Source organism: Microcebus murinus, chromosome 20 (genome assembly GCF_040939455.1).
Source record: "Microcebus murinus isolate Inina chromosome 20, M.murinus_Inina_mat1.0, whole genome shotgun sequence".
NCBI lineage: Eukaryota > Metazoa > Chordata > Mammalia > Primates > Cheirogaleidae > Microcebus > Microcebus murinus.
Window position 1 is genome coordinate 17092370 of NC_134123.1, and position 21238 is coordinate 17113607.

The window sequence follows — 21238 nt, forward strand, 5'->3', positions numbered from 1 at the left end:
AGAACATGTGCACTGAAGATGATAGGAGGGACAGTTTTACATTACCTGTGTCAATCTTCTGCCAACCCCAGTGGTAGAGTGTGAAGAGAGTTACCCTGTGGGTGGGGGAAAGAAAGGGAAGTGAGTACAAAACTTTGCCTCAGACCCCCCAACTGGGCCCATCCCAGTAAAACTCAGTGCCAGCATGCCCCAGGGTACCAGACACTAGACTAATATCCATGGTGTGAGTTTCTAAGAACGCCCTGATGCGGGGCTGGATCCCACATCCTCAAGCTCCTGGATTGCTCAGCAGTCAAGTGACCCCAGGCTCCAGACAAGCACTAGCACCAGATGAGCCCCAGTGGCTCAGGCTTCAGTCAGCCCCAGTTCCAGGCCAACCTGCACAGACTCAGGCTCCACCCTCAGCATTGGGCTGGCCCCCATGGTCCCAGGCTTCCGGCAAACCCCAGGGTCCAGACCAGCTGAGAGCCAGGTTGGCTTACATAGACCCAAGTTTCAGGCCCACTCAAACCCCAGGTAAGCACCTCTGGCCTCTGGTACTGTGTAGGCTCCTGAGGACACAGGTTACAGGCCTACTCAGTGCCAAGAAAGTCCATGAGGTCCCACCTTCCTTAGAAAACCCCTGTGGCTCATGCTTCAGTAGATCCAGGATTTTGATCTGCCTCAGAAAACCCAGGGTCCAGGCTCATCCCAGTAGACCCCATGGACCCAGGCTCCAGCCTAGCCCTCATGGCCTCAGGATGCAGGCTAGCTCTCACAGACCTGGCCTCCAGGTAGGCCTTCACAGATCCAGGCTCTAGGCCAGCCCCTATGGACTCAGACCCATGCTCCATGCCCATCCCAGCACCAGGCCAGTCCCCAGGTTCCAGGCCAGTCCAAGTGGCCTGAGACTCCAGTGTACCCAGGATTCAGGCCTGCTTCAACACATTAAGTGTCCAGACTCACCGCCGTAGATGCTGGTACCAGGCTAGACCCACACATACTAAAGCTTCGGACTACTCCTGCATTTCCAGGCTCCAGGAAAGCTCCTGTGTACTTAAGACCCAGGCCCAGCCCCTCATACTCAGGCTCCAAACCCATTCCAGTAGACCTAGGCACCAGGCCCATCCTGGTGCTTGGCCAGTTCCAGTAGGCTCTAACTCAAGGCCCAATCCAGTGCTAGATCAACTCCAGTGAACCTAACTTCAGAGTGGGCCACACAGTTCCAGGCCTGTTCTCGCAGATCCAGGCTCCAGGGCTACCCCCACAGACCAAATCAACATCTCAGTGAATCTAGGCTACAGGTCCTATTCCATGGATCCAGGCATCAAACCCATCAACCCATTGGCCAGAAATCAGAACAGTCTGCCCAAGAACTCCAGCAGCAAGCCTACTTGTGCACCCTGCCAGCTAACCTGCCTAGAATTTCTGGAGAGGCTAACTTATTAAGGGTTTTTCCAAAAAAAGCCAGTCTCCAAAGATTGGAATACGTTTCTACTTCTTCAAATAATCAAACATCAATGCACAGCCACAATGATCAAGAATAATCAGGGAGTCATGACACTACTAAAGGAACAAAATAAAGCATTAATAACTGTCCCTAAAGAAATGGAGATTTATGAACTACTTGATGAAGAATTTAAAATAACTGTTTTAAGAAAACTCAGGGAACCTCAAGAAAATACAGAGAAACAATTCAATGAAAGCAGGTAGACAATAAATAATCGAATTTTAAACATTAACCAAGATTTAAATATTTAAAAAATATCTCAAACAAAAATTCTGGAACTTAAAAATACAATGGAGGAAATAAAAAATGCAATAGAGATTTTCAATAGCAGAATTGATCAAGCAGAAGAAATAATCTGAGAACACCAAAGTAAGTTATTAGAAATAGACCATCAAAGGAAAAAAATAGAATAAAAAGGAATGAAGAAAGCTTAGAAGACTGATAAGACAGCATCAAAAGAGAAAATTTTGAGTTACAGGAGTTCAAAAGGAGAAAAGAAAGAGATAAAGGCCCAAAAACTCATTTAAAGAAATAATAACAGAAAACTTTCCAAATCTGGAGCAAGATAGCAGGAAGATCAAAGGTCTCCAATAAAATTTAATCCAAATTGGACTAAACTAAGATATATTATAATCAAACTATGAGAAATCAAAAGCAAAGAGAGTATCTTATATGCAGCAATAGTAAAGAAGCTTATCACAATGAGTCTAGGAGCAGACTTCTCAGCAGAAACCTTATAGGTTAGGAGAAAATGGGATGATAGACTCAACACATTGAAAGGAAAAAAAGTATCAACCAGGAATACGGAAACTGGCAAAGCTGTCCTTCCAAAACAAAGAGGAGATAAAGAATTTCCCACACAAACAAAAGTTGGAGGAGTTCATTACCCCAGATCTATCTTATAATAAATGCTCAAAGGAGTTCTTTAAGCTGAAAGAAAAGGACATTAATTAGAAACATGAAAACATACGAAAGTATAAAACTTACTGGTAAAAGTAAGTACACAGTCAAATTCAGAATTCTCTCTCAGTGTAATCATGGTATATAAGTCAATTCTATCCATAACATAAAGGTTAAGAGAAAAAATTATTAAAAATAGTAATGGCTGCAATAATGTTTAAAGAATACAAAATGTAAAAAAATATTGTGACATTAAAAACAAAATGTATGGGAGCTAGAGTAAAAAATTTCAAGTTTATTTATACAATCAAATATAATTGATTAGCTCAAAATAGCCAATTATAACTATAAGATGTTTTAAGTAAACCTCAAAGCAGAAGCCTATAGTAGAAACACAAAAGATAAAAAGTAAAGAATCAAAGCATATCCCTATAGCAAATCACCTAATTGACAAAGACAAGAAAAGAAAAAGGAACACAGGATTGACAAAACATCCAGAAAACATTTACCAAAATGACAGTAGTATGTCTTTACATATCAGTAATTAACTTGAATGTAAATGTCACAAATGCATTGTCACTTCACATAAGGGGCCATTCCTTCTTTTTCTAAAACAAGTCTATCTGTAAGGGGGAAAAGTAGTAATGAAATAAAGACTTTACCCAAGCCCTTTAGCTCATGTAGAATTTCCTAATAAAATAATGTAATTTCACTTTGGCCTTTGCTATGTTTATCCTGGTTTTGTCTAATGTATATTTGGTACATTTAGGTATTTTAATGTATCTGCTATACATGTTATTTCCAAATGAAGAACTAAACTATTGTTTCTGTTGTAAAGAAACAGGTTTTTATTGTGCACATAGAAAAAAATATAAGTAATTAGCTACATGAAAGTCACCTCACTTCTTCAAGGAACAGAAAAGCTGTGCTCTCTACCAATTTATTAACAAAGGAAAGAGAACCAATGATAATTGAGAGCACATACTCCCTTGAAGTTGACTATGCTCACTGTGGTAAGCAAAGCATCCTTTAATTTTTATGCAATCTGTAATGAAGCTGTGAGGTACTTCTTTTTTAGGAAGCAATTCTGAAATTTACCCAAGCTTAGCAGGGACATCACTGGTCTAGATCTAGCCATATGTGACAATGTGTTTTTATGCTTCTAACACAAGCCTCTGATAAGCTTGAATACATCATTGTCTTTTTCTTTTTAAACGCAATGGTTCATAACACAAGCCTTTGTCTGTGATCACTTTCTCTTTTATGGAGTACACAAACACTGACAGCTGAATGCAGTTATCAGCTGCTGTTGTCTCTTCAGTTTGAATACCCACATTCAAGAGACAAATCGTGATATCTTCTACAACCTGTTCTGAGAGATCCTGGCTCTTTTTATTAATTCTAAAACAAATCATTCTGTTTGACGATGGAACAATGTGAAGTGGTTTTGTGTGTGTGTGTGTGTGTGTACAATTTATAACACTATTTTTGCCATTATCCACTTTAATGTTTCAACTATAGTAAAATTCTCCACTTCACCTCTACTTAAGCATGTGTGTGTGTATAGTGTGTGTGTGTATGTATGTCTACAAACATACACGCACATATATATGTATATATAAAGCTTAACACTAACACATATTTCCATGAAAATAACTTGATTCAAGATGGAATAAACAAAAAAAGGGATTTTATTGGCTCACGTAATTGAAAGTCCAGATGTGTTTATGATTTCTGACATGGCTGGATCCAGGGTCTCTTTCATGTATTTGGAATATAACTTTTAGTCATCATTTTTACTCTCTCTGTTGTTTTTTTTTTTTAATTCTAAAAAATATTTTCTACGTATTTCTGCCTTCCAACCTCCCAGCAGCTGAAGACATATAACCTTGGATCTTTAACTAAAACAGAAAATTATATATTCCTCTATAAAAGAAATAATTGAGTTTAGCCTTTGAGACTTAACAGCTCAGACTGGCTCAGTTTGGGCTATCTAACAGTCCCTGAATCAAACTTTGAGGCCTTGTTGGCCAAACCTGATCATAGACTCAACTCCGGACACTAAACTGGAGTTAGCTCCACTATATCCAGAAAGACTAAAGATGATGTCTCCAGAATCTGGATATTCCTTCTAGAAGAAAGGGATCTGGATGCTGAATAGGTAGAAACAATAAGAATCTATAATATAAGTCCTGTACTTCCTAAGCACTTCCCTAGTGACCAAGTTCCAAAGGTCATCAGTGTTCTGCTATCATCATATCATGATCTGATAGATCTCAGAGTGTCTAGGTCATAGCCAATTTCATTCCCAAGTCACATTTCAGTTCAGGCAGTATCAATAGTTTGAGACTGACATTTTAAAATAATGTGCTGCGCAGTACACACTGAAATCACTGAATTTCACTATTCATGTTTAAGTCATCTAAGTATCACATATACATTACCCGCAAACATAGTCTTTTCATTTGTATTTCTTCATCATGACACACACAAAACTCCACTGACACTAGCAAAAATGGTATGAGTGTTTGTTTGCTTGTTTTGTGGGAGAGCTCTCTCTTCAACACAGATAGTCAAGGTCTAAATTTGAAGGACAACTTTGTACGGCCAAATCATCATATGAGTGCACTTCAAGAAAATCACAAAATGTAGTAGATCAGATTTAACTCTCATTATATAATTTAACTCAAGCAACTTCCCTCTACCTAACTTACCAGTATAGAACCCTTGCTAGAGTCGCCCAAGTACTAAAAGTGCCGGCACAAATTTTATCTTGACATAACCACCAATGGTGAGCTATATACCTTAGGTTAGCTGTTTCAGCTCAATTTATATCTTTGATGAAATGACTTTTAAATAAATGTGTCTGTCATTCCAAGAGAAAGGAAGCTTCCATTCATAGTTACCAAGCATTGTTCCATAGGCTGATTGGCAAGTGTATTCATGCCCAGGGTTGTATGAACAGGAAGCTATGGACTGGGAAGTCCTGTGTACCACAGTCTCCAGCAGAATCAGCCATTTATTGTGCCAATGTACCAACATAATCAGAAAAATTGAAATGCCACCTTTTGCTTCTCATGATGTTCATCCTGCTCTTCCCTATTTTATCTGTCCCCAAACCACGTATTTCTCATCTACTTGCACCTCAGTTTCTGCTGGACACTAACAAACTCAAAACATGTATCCCACCATACTCTTCCATAAAATCAAAGAATCTCTTCGCTGAATAAGACCTTTAAGGTCACCTGGCTCTAAGATTCTCCAACAAGTAATTCATCTCTAAGCCTCTTCTTTTTAAAGGGAGAGATATTTGGAGTGGTCCAAATTAAGGGTGCTGTGGGCTAACCCCTCTAGTTCCAGCTCCCTCATGTGAATGGGTAACCTAGGTAATTTACTTACCTCCTTTAAGATCCAATTTAATTAGATGTATATAATAACAAAAATAATGATATCGCCCCCCCTGGGGTTCTAGTACAAAATTTATGATGTAATGTCTATAGTGAGTTTAATTCAAGGCCAGTTTTGTGTGGCATGAGCTAAATAATTGATAATATCTATGTATCTATCTTTATGTCTTCATCGACATTTCTATATTCAATGTAGTTTCATTTAATTATATAATTAATACAAACTCAGAAAATCAATTAGGATAATATAGAATGAAAACAAAAAGATCACACATAATTTCTCTAATGAGAGCCAAATTTTGTTGAATTTGGTGTTTTTTCCTGTAAACTTTTTTTTTCTATGATTATTTTTCTTTTGCATAGTTGAAATCATATTATGTATGTACTTTGAGAATGCATTTTTTAATACTGTGACATAAATAGTTCCCCATGTTATTAAAAACGCTATACGAACATCATTTTTTAATGCTTGATTAACTTGCCATTACACAGTCTTACCCCAATTTACTTAACCATGCCCCTGTTTTGCACATTGAGGACAAACATATTTTTCAAGTCCTATTTGCATAAAAACCTGAGAACTATCCATATTGACATAAGGTTTGTCGGAAAGAAAATAGGGTAATATATACGTAAAATGACTAAGAGAAAAAGGGTATTGGATAAGATGCCAAGAATAGTTTTTCTTCTTATAATTCTCCATGATAGTGATATTAATATTAATCCTATTACCAATAATAACATTTACAGAGTGCCTACTGTGTGCCAAGCATTCTGTATTATTGAATTTACTCATCTCAAAAGACTTGAGAGGTAACTTTTAATATGTGCTTTACAGAAGAGGAAACTGCAACATAAGAGAGGTAAGCAACTTGCGAATCTCATGTCACTAGTGTCTGAGTCAGTATTTGAATGTAAATCAGAGCCTAAAGTGTCCTTGTCCTCTCACAAAACCAGGTGTCCAGCATTGTTTGGCCTATCTGAGATTCTCACCCTGGGGTCAGGTAGGACCTCGTGACAGGTATAGCACTAAGATTGTTAGATTCCAAGAAAACATAATGTAGATGTTATAAGAAGGAAACTGTTTTTAAAGAAGGAAATGCTGCTCCGGGAATTGAAAGCAAGATAAGCCTAGATGTCATTCTGGTTCATTCCTTAGCATCCTAAGTTAAATGCAACATGATTAGTCCAAGCCAATTATGGTGATAGCCATTAGTGTATCTTCTTTTGCAAAGTTTCTGTTCAAGTCTTTTGCCCACTTTGGGATAGGGTTGTTTGATTTTTTTTCTTGCTGATTTTCCTGAGTTCTATATAGATTCTAGTTATCAGCCCTTTATCGGATATGTAGCATGAGACTATTTTCTCCCATTCTGTAGGTTGTTTGCTCCCGTGATAGTTTCTTTGGCTGTGCAGAAGCGTTTTAATTTGTAGTCCAAGCCAACTATGGTGATCTTCATTCCCTGTGCCAGTGATAAATTTGGTAATGGGGGCATGTGATCCAATTCTGAGAAGTTTTGAGGAGATTTCTTCTGGGAGGGAGTAGGTAGAGTAGTATTTTGGGAAACATTTCTTCATGCTGAAAAAAGAGAACCAATAAGCAATGATCCCTCTTCTTTGTCCTAACTTTCTTGTCTGGGTATGACACCTGCAACTTCTGCAGACTCCTTGTTCCTGGACTGAGGATTAAGTAAGCATAAAAGGTGTCAATGTGGATGTGATACAAGCCTGAGTCATTAAAGATGCTCCATATTATCCTTCCTCTGGACTTCCTGTTATGAAAGATTATGAATTTCCTCATAAAAGAGAGATCATCTGCTATAGCAAAATAACTATATTTTGCAAATAGCAAATTGCTCACCATACGACCATCTTTATTTCATTCTCTCTCCTAGTAAAATTAGAGTCATGTGGCTTGTTTGTGCAAATATGCTGTGGGCAGAATTGGCATGAATTGTTCTTGACCTGAGGTAGTTAAGAAAGGTTGTGATTTCTTTATGGTCTTTTCTCTTTTTTTACACCATTTTCATGGCTGGAAGTGAAGAGAACGGTGATGTCAGAGTTGCTAGAGTGAAGCAGCCAACCCCAGCCTAGATCTCCAAATTGATCTTGGATAATCATTAAAAAACTCAAACCTACATAGAACTTAACATTGGCAGCCACAAACTTATATGGAAGTTAACATGAGTATGAAGTTTAATCTGATGGGTTAAGCCACTAAAATTTGTGGCAATAGAATATATCCTATTCTAACAAATTCAGTTGCTATAAAGCTGTCAATGGCTAGTTGGTTTACTCAGTACCTAAGGAGAGATTTTGTTTACCTTCTGAGTACCTAGTAGACCATTTCAACAAATACACCTTTCTAGGGTTTCAGATTCTGCTTTAAAGTCCTCAGATACAAAATGCTTGTACTTTTTAAAGCTCTTTCTTTCCTTTGTTTTACATGGGTGAATAGTTGCTTTATTTATTATACAGTTGTTGGTGCTTATGGAGAATTTTTCTTCACTAGGCTTGAGATTTATAGAGCTGGGCTGCCCTTTTATTAGGCAATATATTCAGTTTGGCGTTCTTAGGCGCCTAGAGAATTTGGCATAGATACACTTTTATCATAAAAAAGTTCTCATAATGATTATTATTAGCATACCCTGTTGTTTATCAAGTCCCAGTGCAAAAAAATAAAACAACATGCATATGTAGTTTTGAGAGTCTAAGTCTTTTGGTCTTTGAGTAGAACAAAGAATAGCATAAATATTTCTGAGCCTTGGTGAATATACTGACCAAAAAAATACATGAGCAACTAAAATCACAAATAGAGCATTGCTGCTAGTATCCTTGAATAAAGTTTTCCTTCCTGTACAGTGGATCGAACATACCTGAATTTCTCCATTATACCTCCAGGAAATGGCTACAATTTACCTGAATCTTGAAACTACCAAATCCCTACTGACTGCTCCCAGAAAAAATAGAAAAGCTCAATCTCTCATCCCTAACATTGTAGAGCCTCACTAAACCTTGACAACCACCTAATTGAAACTCCATAAATTAAAGGCAAGAAAAAAGGGCCAAGAGAATGGGAAATAATTTTCAAAAGATGACAAAAATACTTAAGTCTAGAGAAATGTGTTTCTCTGTTTATTTTATAGGTCTTATTCCAGATCTAATTAAAAAAAAAAAAAAAGCAACCAGAAGACATATGCCCTTCCTCATGCTTCCAGGTGCAACAGGCATATGGCTTGGCCTCCTGGACTGAATACAGAAATGTAGTCCTCAAAACTAGACATGATCTCAAGGTATCAGCTACTACTATCATTGGTTGAACACCTGCCCAGTGCTATGAACTAAACTACAGTTCTTTAATCACTAAAATAAACCCAAGGAATAGGTTTCAAGTCTTAAGAAGGTCCAGAAAAGTTAAGTGATTTGTCCTGGGTCCACAGATGTTGCCAATAACAAGTGGTAAAGACAGGATTCAAACTCAGGTCCTTCCCACCTAGTGGTTCTATGTAACCTTGTTCTCAGGGACAAGTAAAGTATCATTATCCCCATTTTTCAGAAAGATAGCAGAGTCAAACAAATGCTGAACAAATCATTTAAAGTATCACATTAAGTCAGCGACTGAGCTGGAACAAAGAATGATCAAATTCCTGATGATCAGAGATTATTTTTTCTCTTGGGTAACCCCTTGTTTTCTGTGTTGAAGTTAATGTCATGTGAAGTTAAGAATGGTCTAGTCAAAAAACATTTTATTCTTTTTCCAAACTTTGGTTTTCCAGAGAAAATGAAGTGTCTACATAGTATGTGCATCCCTCACCCCTTAGAATGTATCTGAAAGTATGTTTTTATTTTCAAGAGGAAAGAGAATAGGCAACTGGGTACATGGCACCACTCAGTTGACACTTTGTTATTGTCCCTAAAAAGAGGACTGTAACCACAGGAGCCAAGCAAGTTCCAGATACTGGGACAGACTCAGAAGGATGCCCTGAACCCTCAAAACTTGTGATAAAACTCATAGGAATCTATAAGCATCACCTGTTCTCCAGAAAACTTTCTATTTCATCATTTCACAGCTAGCTTACTTCTGGGAAAAAGGTGTGTGCCCAAAAATCATGGAATCCAGATAATGAATCGTCTTAAAATTCAGTGAGCAAGGACTTCCAGCACTATGTTGAATAAAAGTGGAGATAGTGGGCAACCTTGCCTTGTTCCAGCCTGCAGCCTCATTTTGCAGATAGGAAAGTTGTGGTACTGTAACAGAGAAAATGGCCTGAAAAAGGGTAAAAATGTTTTCTGTTTCTTCAAAACACCTTTACCCTTTTTGAGAACTAAAACCTGCATTCCTGCCTCAGGCTAGTGGTTGGGAGTGGAAGGGGAGTGTCCTTTGTTCTTTATGCCACAGGAGATGGCTCAAAGGAATTGTCTGGGAAGGGGTCATGAGATTATCTTAGCCTAAAATAGGATAAATCAGAACTTTTAACAACTCTGAAATTCTGCTCAGAAGCAGGATGTTGATACTTTGAGATGGGAGTGTACCCTCTCTTCATCTGCCAGAAAATTAATACATTTTCTTTCCTTCTCCCCAAACCACTTGTCCTCTTTCTTCTGATGCAGGCTTGGGGACAAATGCCAAACTTTCAGTAACAGTGTTTGGCATCTCTGGGTGGGCGCTTCGGCGCCCCAGTGGAATGACATCCCACAACTGCTAAAAGAGGCAGGAGTAGCCCTGGGTCAAACCTGTGGGTCTTCTCAGGTAGGAGAAACTTCTTTTCAAGGTGAGAGGGCAAGGAACAGTCCTAGCAGCTGCTAGAGCCTGTTTTAGCTCTGGGAAACTCCTCTCTCTGTCTCCGTAAAGTAGACACAGCTCTCTACAACCTGAACTGAGTTGAGCAGAAGGAAATGGATTTGGAAAGTGTCCAGATGCCAGTCCAATTGTTGGGTAAGTTCCACAGTATGCCAAGACCCTGGTTCTACGCATATGGCGGGGGATCAAAACTATCTGTTGGTTTTGTCTGTTTTGAGGCACCTGTTGGGGGTGGAATCACGAGGTTGAGTGGAACTAGGGAACCTGGTTGAATTCGGAGCTCATTTGTGCTTCCCAAGGAATTGGGGGACTAGGCCACCCATTTGGGAAGGGTTTTGAACCTTCCAGTTGGGGTGGTGTTTATCCCCTTTGGATTCCCATTTGTGAACCTTCTACCTTTATGGCAGGGCATTTGAGGTACCATCTGAGGTGCCATTTAAGGTGGCATTTGTCATATTTGGATTCCCATTTGTTTGTTAGTCCCTGGCATTTTGTGTTGAGGGTCCCCTATATTGTCTGTCTGTTATTTGTGAGTTTTGTTACAACATAAGGAAGAACTTATAGCTATGAACCTATATGTAAAGGGAGTTGTGTTATTATAATCCAATGTACATGCCGGAGTGTGAGGAAAAATGGCTGTTAAATAAAAATTCCCACTTGATTGATAGGCCATGGCATTTTAGATTGCTTGAGTTGGGAATTCCCTATATTGCTTGTATTTATGTGTGAGTTTTTGTACCAGTTGTCTGGTGAGTTTTTGCATTGTGGTACTGCTTATATGGCGTGTGCATAAAAGGGGAAACAATAGTAAATATCTTACATAGCTGTCAGAACATTAAACAATACTTTGCCTAGTACCAGTCAAAAATTGACAATGGTGGTTCTTTGGATGCTTTGCACAAATAAAAATTTGCAGTTATATAGAATATTATCAGCTTCCTTTTGGCCATAAATTTAAGAAAGGACAGAGCATGTAAGAGTTTTTTAGAAGTAAAAGCCTCTACCACCACCAGTAAGAGAAGAAAACAAGGATTTAAAATCTATCAGAAATAATAACCAGTTGCATGTATGATGGCTACCCAAAGAAACTCACACAGGTGAGTGAGAAAAAATAAAATAAAAATAGATGATACTAGTGGTTTAAATGTTGTCTCTGATTCTGATGAGCTTGGAGAGCTGATACTAATTCCTACTTAGCCAGTGGATCTCCCTGTAAATGCTGCTTCCTCAGAGATTTCCAGCCTTCCCTGAAAACATGCCATTCTCTTGTTGTAAGATTTGTAGGACCCCATAGTTCTTCATGTCATCAATTTTCTAAGACCCTGTATGTCCCTCTCACATGATCTATCATTGCAGTTAGTTGTTATGTGATCATTTCTCGTGGTCTCCTTACTTTCTGTCTCTACCACTAAAAGGCTGGTCTTTGTGGGGCAAGGAAACCCTTCTCTCTTATTCACTACTTGCCCTTCCTATGCCTGTGATGGTGCCTGGCACTAGTGATGAATAAAATAATGTAAGAACAAGCATGAAAGTGAGACCAAGGGAAATGGAAGGAGGGAGGGAAGAGGGACAGAAATGTGGGAGAATGAAGTGATGCTGCAGTTTCATTCAGTTCTTTTAAAATCCAAGTTCAGAGCCTTTCCTTTAATTGCTTTGGATTTCTTCTTTTCCTCCTATTTTCTTCTATTCTTTTTTTTTTTCCCTTTAAAAATATAATTCAGATAATTATGTGGCTGGATCCTGGGTTAGGAATTTTACTAGGTCTAGGGGAAGGTTTCCTTTCTGGTCAACTTGATGCATAATCTGGCTAACACTATTAAACAGGGGCAAAGGGGTACCTGAGGTGCTGTACTCACCAGCTCACTTTTAATAAAGCACAAAGAGAGCAGACAGCTAGGGGAGGAAGCAGGTTAGCTTGACAACAGCTTCATGTCAGTCACCTTGATGAGGTTGGCAGATTTAAGATCTGCAACAGTGCATCAGACTAGGAATGGGTGCTTTTAACAGACACTCCCCCTGAATCTGCTTCAGTCCTGGGTCAACCTTGAGACTCCCCTAGATTTAGGAGTCAATCTCCTTATGTTTGGTCTCTGAACCTGACACATCTTTATGGATTATTGAAAATAAAATCTCCTCCAGGAGTAAGTCCAGGTCCAGTGATGTCCCTTTACAGCTAGCATTGCCTCTGACCACGATATTGGCATGGACCAGTCTATCATCCTGGCTAAGCATCGCCCCTGGTTATCAGGCATGCATTCCGCATCTTCTAGACACATTTTAGTACCTGAGACACTGCTGGAAGGAACTTAGAGAAGGAATCATCATCCTCCCTCCCCACTTTTAAATAATGATTGAATTAATGCCTAGAGAGGGAAAGGGACTTGATTAAGGCCTCATATTATGACATATGATGTTAGAGTTAGATCTAGAATTTGACTCCTGAGTCAAGTTAGTTCCTTGACCTGGGTCACACATACCATTAATGGAAGGATATCAACATTTTCTTTTTCTTTTTTTTTCTTTCATTTTCTTTCTTTCTCTCTCTCTCTCTCTCTTTCTCTCTCTCTCTCTCTCTCTCTCTCTCTCTCTCTTTCTCTCTTTCTCTCTTTCTCTCTTTCTCTCTTTCTTTCTTTCTTTCTTTCTTTCTTTCTTTCTTTCTTTCTTTCTTTCATTTGTTCTTTCATTCTTGCATTATAGGTACCGTAACAAGCCCAAGTGGCAGGGCTATATCCATGGTCAAATATCCTCTTCCTATTTTCACTACTACATTCAAGCCCAGACTCAGGAGAAAAATCCTCCTCTCTCCACCCCAAAACACACTTTGTCTCGATTTAGACTAAGACTTGAGGTCTACCGAATAACCCATTAAATACTGGCGCACACAGGATGGGGACTGTTTAAATCCTATTATGGTTCATTTTAATGTAAATTTAGTGTTCACTAAGGGGTGCCCCAAAGGCAATGACTCTGTTCCCCCCATGCAACTCCCCTCCCCAGACATCTTGGAAAAATAAACAGAGAGAAACAAGATCCACATTTTTCATGTCTGTTAACTTTGCAACATGTGGTCACCACATAGGTTACTGTAATAGGAAACTGTTATAATTAAGCCCTTTTCTCCCCACGCAATGCTGGAGCTCAGAGTCTGCCGGGAGCGATAAGAAAGCTCTGTTCTACTGAATGTTTTGACGTTGTCTTTTGAAATTTACAGCTACAGAATATAAAACCTTTTTTATTTGGGTTGTGGGAGACTGAAAATTGTATAAGCAATTATATGTGAATTGGAAATGCAATCTTAAATGTTGAACAAAGGGTATATTTTCTCTTAATTCCAATGAAGCTGTATTTTTCTAATGGACTCCCATGATTCAAACATATATAAAGAGGGGGGAAAAAAGTCTTCAATCTTACAGTTGGTTATAAGACCCTGGTGTACAGAGAAACTTTATAACAGCATGGGAGTTTATAATCCCCCAGCAGGAGGATTAGAAATTTGCAATGAGAGAAATCCTTAATCTTGCACTTACATAACTGCACATTCTTAAGATTTAAATTGTACAAATCAGAAAAAATGAAGATCATTTTGTTCTTTTCTAAAGGGTACTCGTAGATAAATGATGACTGGTTAGAGCCTATTGAACGTTAGAAACATTTGTAGAACGTAATTTATTCATACCAAAGACATCAGAGAAGTAGCTGTAGTGTTAAATTACAGCACGAAGAAATTAAAAGGCAGAAGTGAGCAGTTGGGTTTAAATGGATGCTCTGAGGTTTGTAGAAAATGTCAAAAGAGTTCAAATGTTCATAATGCTTTTGAAAGTAAATATTTGGGCATACTGCAGGAAGGCTTCATCCCAGTGTAAGATAATACAGTTCTTCATGGGATATGTTAGAAAGAGAAGACTGTTTAGTCTAGTCTGTTTAATTTCCATATGTTTTACTAATAAACGATTATGCCCCAAAGGTGATGTTCTTGCTCCCCCTCTTCCCCATTCAACTCTACCTAGTTCCCCATAAACTTCATTCTTGAGTGAATCAAACCAATCCTTATTTTCCTTTTTCTTACTGATTCTTCTTACTTTATCAGAAAATTAACTGGACCAATAAGACCTGTATCATTAGGGACTTAAGAAAGAGAGGCTAATAAGGAGTACATTGTTGATAGGATCTAGGAATACTTGGACACTGCAGTCACATGGCCATAATTTCTCTCCATTGTTAGAGGAGTTACAGGCACAAAGAAGGCAAAATGTTACTTTGCAAATGCATGGCTTCAGCCTTAAATTTAGTAAACTGAGCTGGGTTATATGGAGAATTCTTTTACTAAGGTTTGAAATTTTAAATGATACCCATCTTTAAACCCAAAGTTACATCTTAGAACTTACCACTTTAGTAACTGTAAAATAACAATATTTAACTATAACAAGAACAAATACACACACACACACACACACACTGACACACACAAAACAAAACAAAAACATACAACCAAAGAATAAAATCAAAGAGAAATACTTAATTCTTAAGAGAATGATAAATATGTCCATAATTCTATCCACAAGGTAACCTAATATCCACACTGCCACCTGAGAAATATCTTGGAATCTAAACACCAAGGTCGGTATACTTCTTCCTTCAAACCGAAGTAAAAGAAAGCTTAGCAGAATATATCCATTGCTTTGAGAGTGAAGTTTCCTCAAACAGGACACTAAAAACTCTCACCATTTTTACTTAATAAAAAACCAAAAAAACAATAAAATGGACAATAATAAACTTAAAAGTGCACATCCATAAAAATCTCTATCTAACTAGATGAAAAGTGGAGGAAGAAATAAAATATATATAGTAATACATTAATATTTGGGGAATCTGAGTAAAGGGTAGAAAGTATGATTTTTTTCTTCAGTGTTTTGCAATGCATATGTCTAATAAAGGATGCTTATTCATAATATATAAAGAACTCTTACAATCAAAAAGAAAAAGGCAAAGAATAGTTTTTAAATGGCAAAATATTTGAACAGATGCTCAAATTCTCTAGTAACCAGAGAAACACAAGTTAAAACAACAATGTAGTACTACAATACACCCAAAACTATATGGAGGAAAGGAAGAAAGGAAAAGAGGGAGAGAGGAAAAGATGGAGGGAGAAAGGAAGGAATAAAGGAAGGAAAGAAGGAAGGGAAGGAGGGAGGAAGAATGGAAAGAGAGAAGGAAGAAAGGAAGGGAAATGAAGGAAGAGAGGAAGAAAGAAACTAAGGAAGGGATGGAAGGAGGATATAAAAGGGTAGACAACACCAAGTATTGACAAGGATTTAGAACAAGTGGAAATCTTATATATTTTTGGTAGAAACACAATATGCTACAACCACTTTGAAAAACTGCTCATCAACACCTTCTAAAACTGAACTTCTCATTACCATATTACCCTGCAATTCTGCTCCAATCTTGAAAAGACATACTCATAAGAACATTCATGTGTCCACCAAAAGCCATGTACAAAATGTATATTTTCAAAAATGATTACAGCAACATGTTTTTTAACAATAAAAATCTGAAAAATGACCTAAATGTCCATAAGCAATAGAATAAATAAGTTATGGCATATCCACGCAATGGATTACAATATAATAATGAGAATGAAGTAACTCCAAATATATAACACAACAGGAATAGGAATCTTACAGAGATAGGATTAACCAAAACCAATTCAACACAAAAGAGTAGAAATAGTATGATATCATTTATATAAAGTTAAATAAAGAGAGCAAAAACGATCATGGTGTTAGAAGTCTGGGTCTGGGTAGAAGTGGGCAAGGAGGGTATTGATGAAGCTTTGGTAGGAGGGGATGCTGATGATTCTGTTTCTTAATCTTGATGGTAATGACTCAGTTCTGCTCATTGTATAAAAATTCATTGACCTTTATGATTTATGAAATTTTTTGTATATATTTTATGTTTCATTAAAATTTGCCTCAAAATATAATGAAAGGTTAGCAAAGAGGACCTTTTCATCTCAAAGAGCATTTTTCAAGTTTAAGCATTAGGTGGATTATTTTATAAAAGGAAAAATAAAGATCCAAGAACTCACTTTGTCAATAGACACCAGTGCAAATAATATTTAATTCGTAAAAAATCCTAGTGTTTAAACTTTTTTTCAATTGACGTAACCACAGTAAATAAGAATTCTGATCATCCTAAGTCATAAAATACGTGTTTTAGACTATTATTTAAAAAAATATATATTTTTAAAGATTTTGGTCTCTAGTTGAGAAGCACTAAATGTAGCAGTGTGGAAAACTGAAATCACAAAACCTTACACTCACAAGGTTTATTTCTCACTCAGGGCTCACATCCATCACAAGTCATCAGGGAGTCTGCCCTAGACCATCCTCTTGTAGGATCTAAATCATTGGAGGGGCCACCCTGGCAGAGGGAAAGAGACTGTGGTGAGTAACTCACCAGTATTTAATGTTTTCTCCTAAAAGTCACTCCCATCGGTATCATTCATATTTCGCTACCCAAAACGAGTCAAAAGACCATACCCAACAGCAGTGAGAGAAGGACCTACAATCCTGTCCTCTCCCGGGAAGAAAACTTCAGTTATTGAAGGAATCACACATTCAATTGTTCTCACATCTACAAGCCTAATTAGAGTGCTCTAACAGTGGTGAGATCAGATAACACTGGGGACATATCACAGGTACATTCAAGGCAATTGCATTTGTTTCACTTACCACTAAAGTCCCAGTGCTTGGCAGAGAACCTGACTACAGCCTGTGCTCCCTGAGTGTTTGCTGAATGAATTAAGACAGTTGGTATGATCCGTTCTATGCAAAGGATATGAATAGCCTTTATACAAAAGACACACACACAACCTTTTTAAAAGAGTGGGGAGACAACTATTAGAGAGAAAATAGAGAAAAGTAGAAAGTAGAGTCAGAGGGCTACTATTTAATGTAAATAAGGACAAGAAAGTAGAAAAGTACATGGTAGGCAAATCCAAATGACTATAATGGCCAAGGATATATTTGTAAATGAGCAAAAAAGACCCAAAGATAAGATAATAGGGAGGGGTAGGGCCTGTGGCAAACAAAAGAAGGGCTTCTTCTTCTGTTATACATAATCAGCTGTTACTCAGTTCCAGCTAATTATTACCACACAGGAACCCATTGTACAGGTTCTAGAAAAATTCTAGATCTGTCAATTGTTTTAGTGTTGACAAAGTTTTAGCTTTTAAAATAGAATATCTTTATTTGCAAACACTGAATAAGCCAAATAAACACTTCTGCTCATTAGATTTAGACCGTGAGTTCTCAATGTATAATTTACCTCACCCACTCTTGTCACGAGGGAAATACAAGGGGACAGGGACTAGAGAATAGTGACCACACTGGAGTTGAAGGTTGGAATCTGGTTGCAGAGGACTTCATATGAACAGCCTTAACTATTTTCCTCTGAAATTTATAGACGGGTGAATGAAATTTTGTGCAACTTGAAAACTTACATGAAAATATACTTTAATTGCCCCCAAATTTATATTGAGTTCAACAGTTCCCAAAAAGCCATTGTTTTCTGTCTATAAGACAAAGAAAACGATTGTTTTCTCAATTCACATTGCTGATTTGGGGGAATAATAGTTTAAGGGCATTGGCAATAAAAAATGGAATGTTTACCGCCAGCATTTTGCTGTTGTTGCTGTTAAAATATTCAAAACTATTTGACTTTCATGGTCATCAAACACTTACTGAGCAAATATAATGCAAAAGTTTCAGCCCAAGTGAAACAGATACAGTAGGTCAAAATGTTCCCATAACTTAAACAGTTTAGAACCAAGTTTTTAAAGAATTCTCTCATTAAGTATTTAATTTAATTATTTTTCAGTGCTTGGGGCTAATAGTGCCTGAACACATAGTTCTCCTTAATTTCATTAGCAGGCATTTATGAGTCCCTGCTGTGGGTGGATATGGAAGAAATATAAACTTCAGGGTATTTTTCTTTCTTATTAAGTTAAAATGCAAAACAATTCATTGTAATTTTCAGGGTCAAAATACAGCAATCTTTTGAGGCTGCTTCTGGGAAGTATTCATCACTTTCCCCGTTCAACAAAAGGAGGCATTAATCCAAATTTCCACAACTGAAATTCATCCAGGGGACATACTTTGATTTGAACACATACTCAAAAATTTCTGGGATACTGACTCTTCGATTCTAAAGAGAGTTCTAAAGTGACCACTTAAGCCTAAATTCAGAATTTATTTACGTTAGTTCCATATTCTTGTCCATCTCCACCAATAGTGGAAGGTACTAAAAATCCCGGGATAAAGTCAGAAAAGTAAAAAAGCTTCTAGTCTTCTCTCCAGGACTCATATAGTCATTATAAATCGGGCATTTCTGTCCAATTACAAGCAGCCAGAGTTTCATGCCAATGGAAAAGCACATCATGACTATGAATGGAGGGCCCAATATCAATTTTCCATGTCCAATTTATAATACTTTCAAAAAGCCTGCAAAATAAATTATATTTCCTACAGGGATTTTGTGGGAATTCCTCCTTGGATTGTACAGATGCATCTCACTCCAAGAAACAAAGAGAAAGGAGAGATGTTGATCACAAATGGCACGATAGTACCCTGAAGGAATGAACGTTACTCAACTCAATAGTTAGTTGTCTCACACCCAGATGTTCCATGCACATGCTCAATGAGATCTAATGAGCATGAATAGATACAGTCCACAGATAAGATAAAAAGAGAGTAAACCACCAAAGGGTGGAATTTTCCAATAAAAAAAAAAAAAACTCCTGCCTCTTCTGTCCTTGCACAGAGCAGAAAAATGAGGAGAATGTTCCTGATATTTGTCTTATTTTTTCCCCAGTTCATCTGGATTCTGACACTAGACCAAATGGGGTGAAATTCCTGCTTCCTTGTGTATTAGTTTAAATGACTTTGTATGAGTCTTTTATCCTAACTGTACTTTAATTTCATCAGTAAAAAGGGTTATAATAGTACCCTCCTTGTAGGACTGTTGTGTGAACTGAGAAATTGTCTATTAAGTGCATCACACAGTACTGGGTGCGCAATAAGAATACAATAAGTGTTATTATTATTATTGCCTTAATTGTTGTTATTATTAATAATTTCTTTGTTTTCAGAAAAGGGCTAGTTCACCATAGCTATCAATTAACTTAAACTTGAGGATTTCTTTGAATATTTGTATTTTCTCTCTATTCCTTCAAGAAATGTATGCCTGTTTAATCTAACCTTCAGATGTCCCCACAACTAAAGAGGCCCTTCCAGGTCCTTCTGGTTTTTATAGGTCTTAGGACATTATTTCAGTAAGCTTCAAATACACACAGACACAGACACAGACACAGACACACACACACACACACACACACAGAGCTGCAGACCCATGGTTCATTCTATTCCCAGACATTTATGCATTTATTCTGCAAATGTGTACTTGCATATGATGTCTCTGTGTTCTTTCTCAAGATTGCCCTGTCTGTAATCTCTAAGAAGAAAAATTTTGTGTCTTGAATGCATGTTATATGGGGTGGGGGTGGGGAGGTCATAAGGTATATAATTTGTAAGATTGTCCATTTTTCAGGGGGCTTTATAAAGCAAAGTTAAGGGACTGGCATAAAAGCTTTTGAAAGTGTACCCTCAGGGCAGATCTCCAGGCTTGCAGCAGGAGCTCTCCGCAAACAATTGCTTTTCACAAGCTTCACTTTCTCTATTCGTGCCAAAACCCCTATGCCAGTTCACTGCTCCTGTTTTTGGCCACTAGCCTGGTCCAGGTTTCGCTAGTCATTTCTGAGTAGCTTGATGATGGATACCGCCTGTTCCTTGGGTTTCACTCCTGCCAGACTGATTGACATCTGGTTTCTTGCTGAGATTTTGACCGGCAACCCATTCCTGAGTTTGGCTTCAAGAGCTCTTATGCCCTACTTATCCTCAGGGGTTGTTTTCTCTTCATGGAATTAATTGCAAATCAGGGACCACTTTGCAGTTATTGGCCTCTAGATCTGTGCCTAAAAATCCTTCATTGGACAGCAAGAAGGTGTGGCACCTCCTTCTTTGTCTCCCCTCCCCTATATAAATTTCCCTAGAACAACATGGGTCTCTATTAAAGGAATCATATTATTCCAAAGTTACTTGCCTACTGGCTACAGCAGCCTCCTCTGGAGCTCATGCCCAGAAGGTTATTAGCTGAGTTTTGTTAGCATTGATCAAATTCTGCCAATTTTCATTTTCCATACCCACTTTTATTCAGGGTTGATGCATTTTTTAAAAAATGTGAAATGATTATCATTTAACAGCTGTTGTGCAAACCATTTACAATGAATTGTTTTCAGTTTTCTTCACCAAAGCACAGATTATCCCCTTCCATAATCTCCCTGACCCTTGATACATCAACAAGCCCCGGTATTGATTACCCCATTGCCACATAACAAAAAGGCAGTGCAGTGCTGTAGTAAAATAAAAAACAAACAACAACAACAATAAAAACATAGGATCACAGGATATGCAGGCAAACAGCAAACAGATCTGGGTTCAAATTCCTGTTCATATCTTTGTAAAGTGTAGGAACTGAGGTAAGTCTCATAATCTCAGGGTGTCTCACAGTAGTCATGCTCAAATT

At 37.8% G+C, this 21238-nt stretch overlaps 1 pseudogene; it reads left to right on the forward strand.

Annotated features, from left to right (window-relative positions):
- The first annotated feature begins 245 nt into the window (after positions 1 to 245).
- LOC105864827 (peptidyl-prolyl cis-trans isomerase A pseudogene) overlaps positions 246 to 21238 on the forward strand; it is a 31085-nt pseudogene continuing 10092 nt past the window's right edge.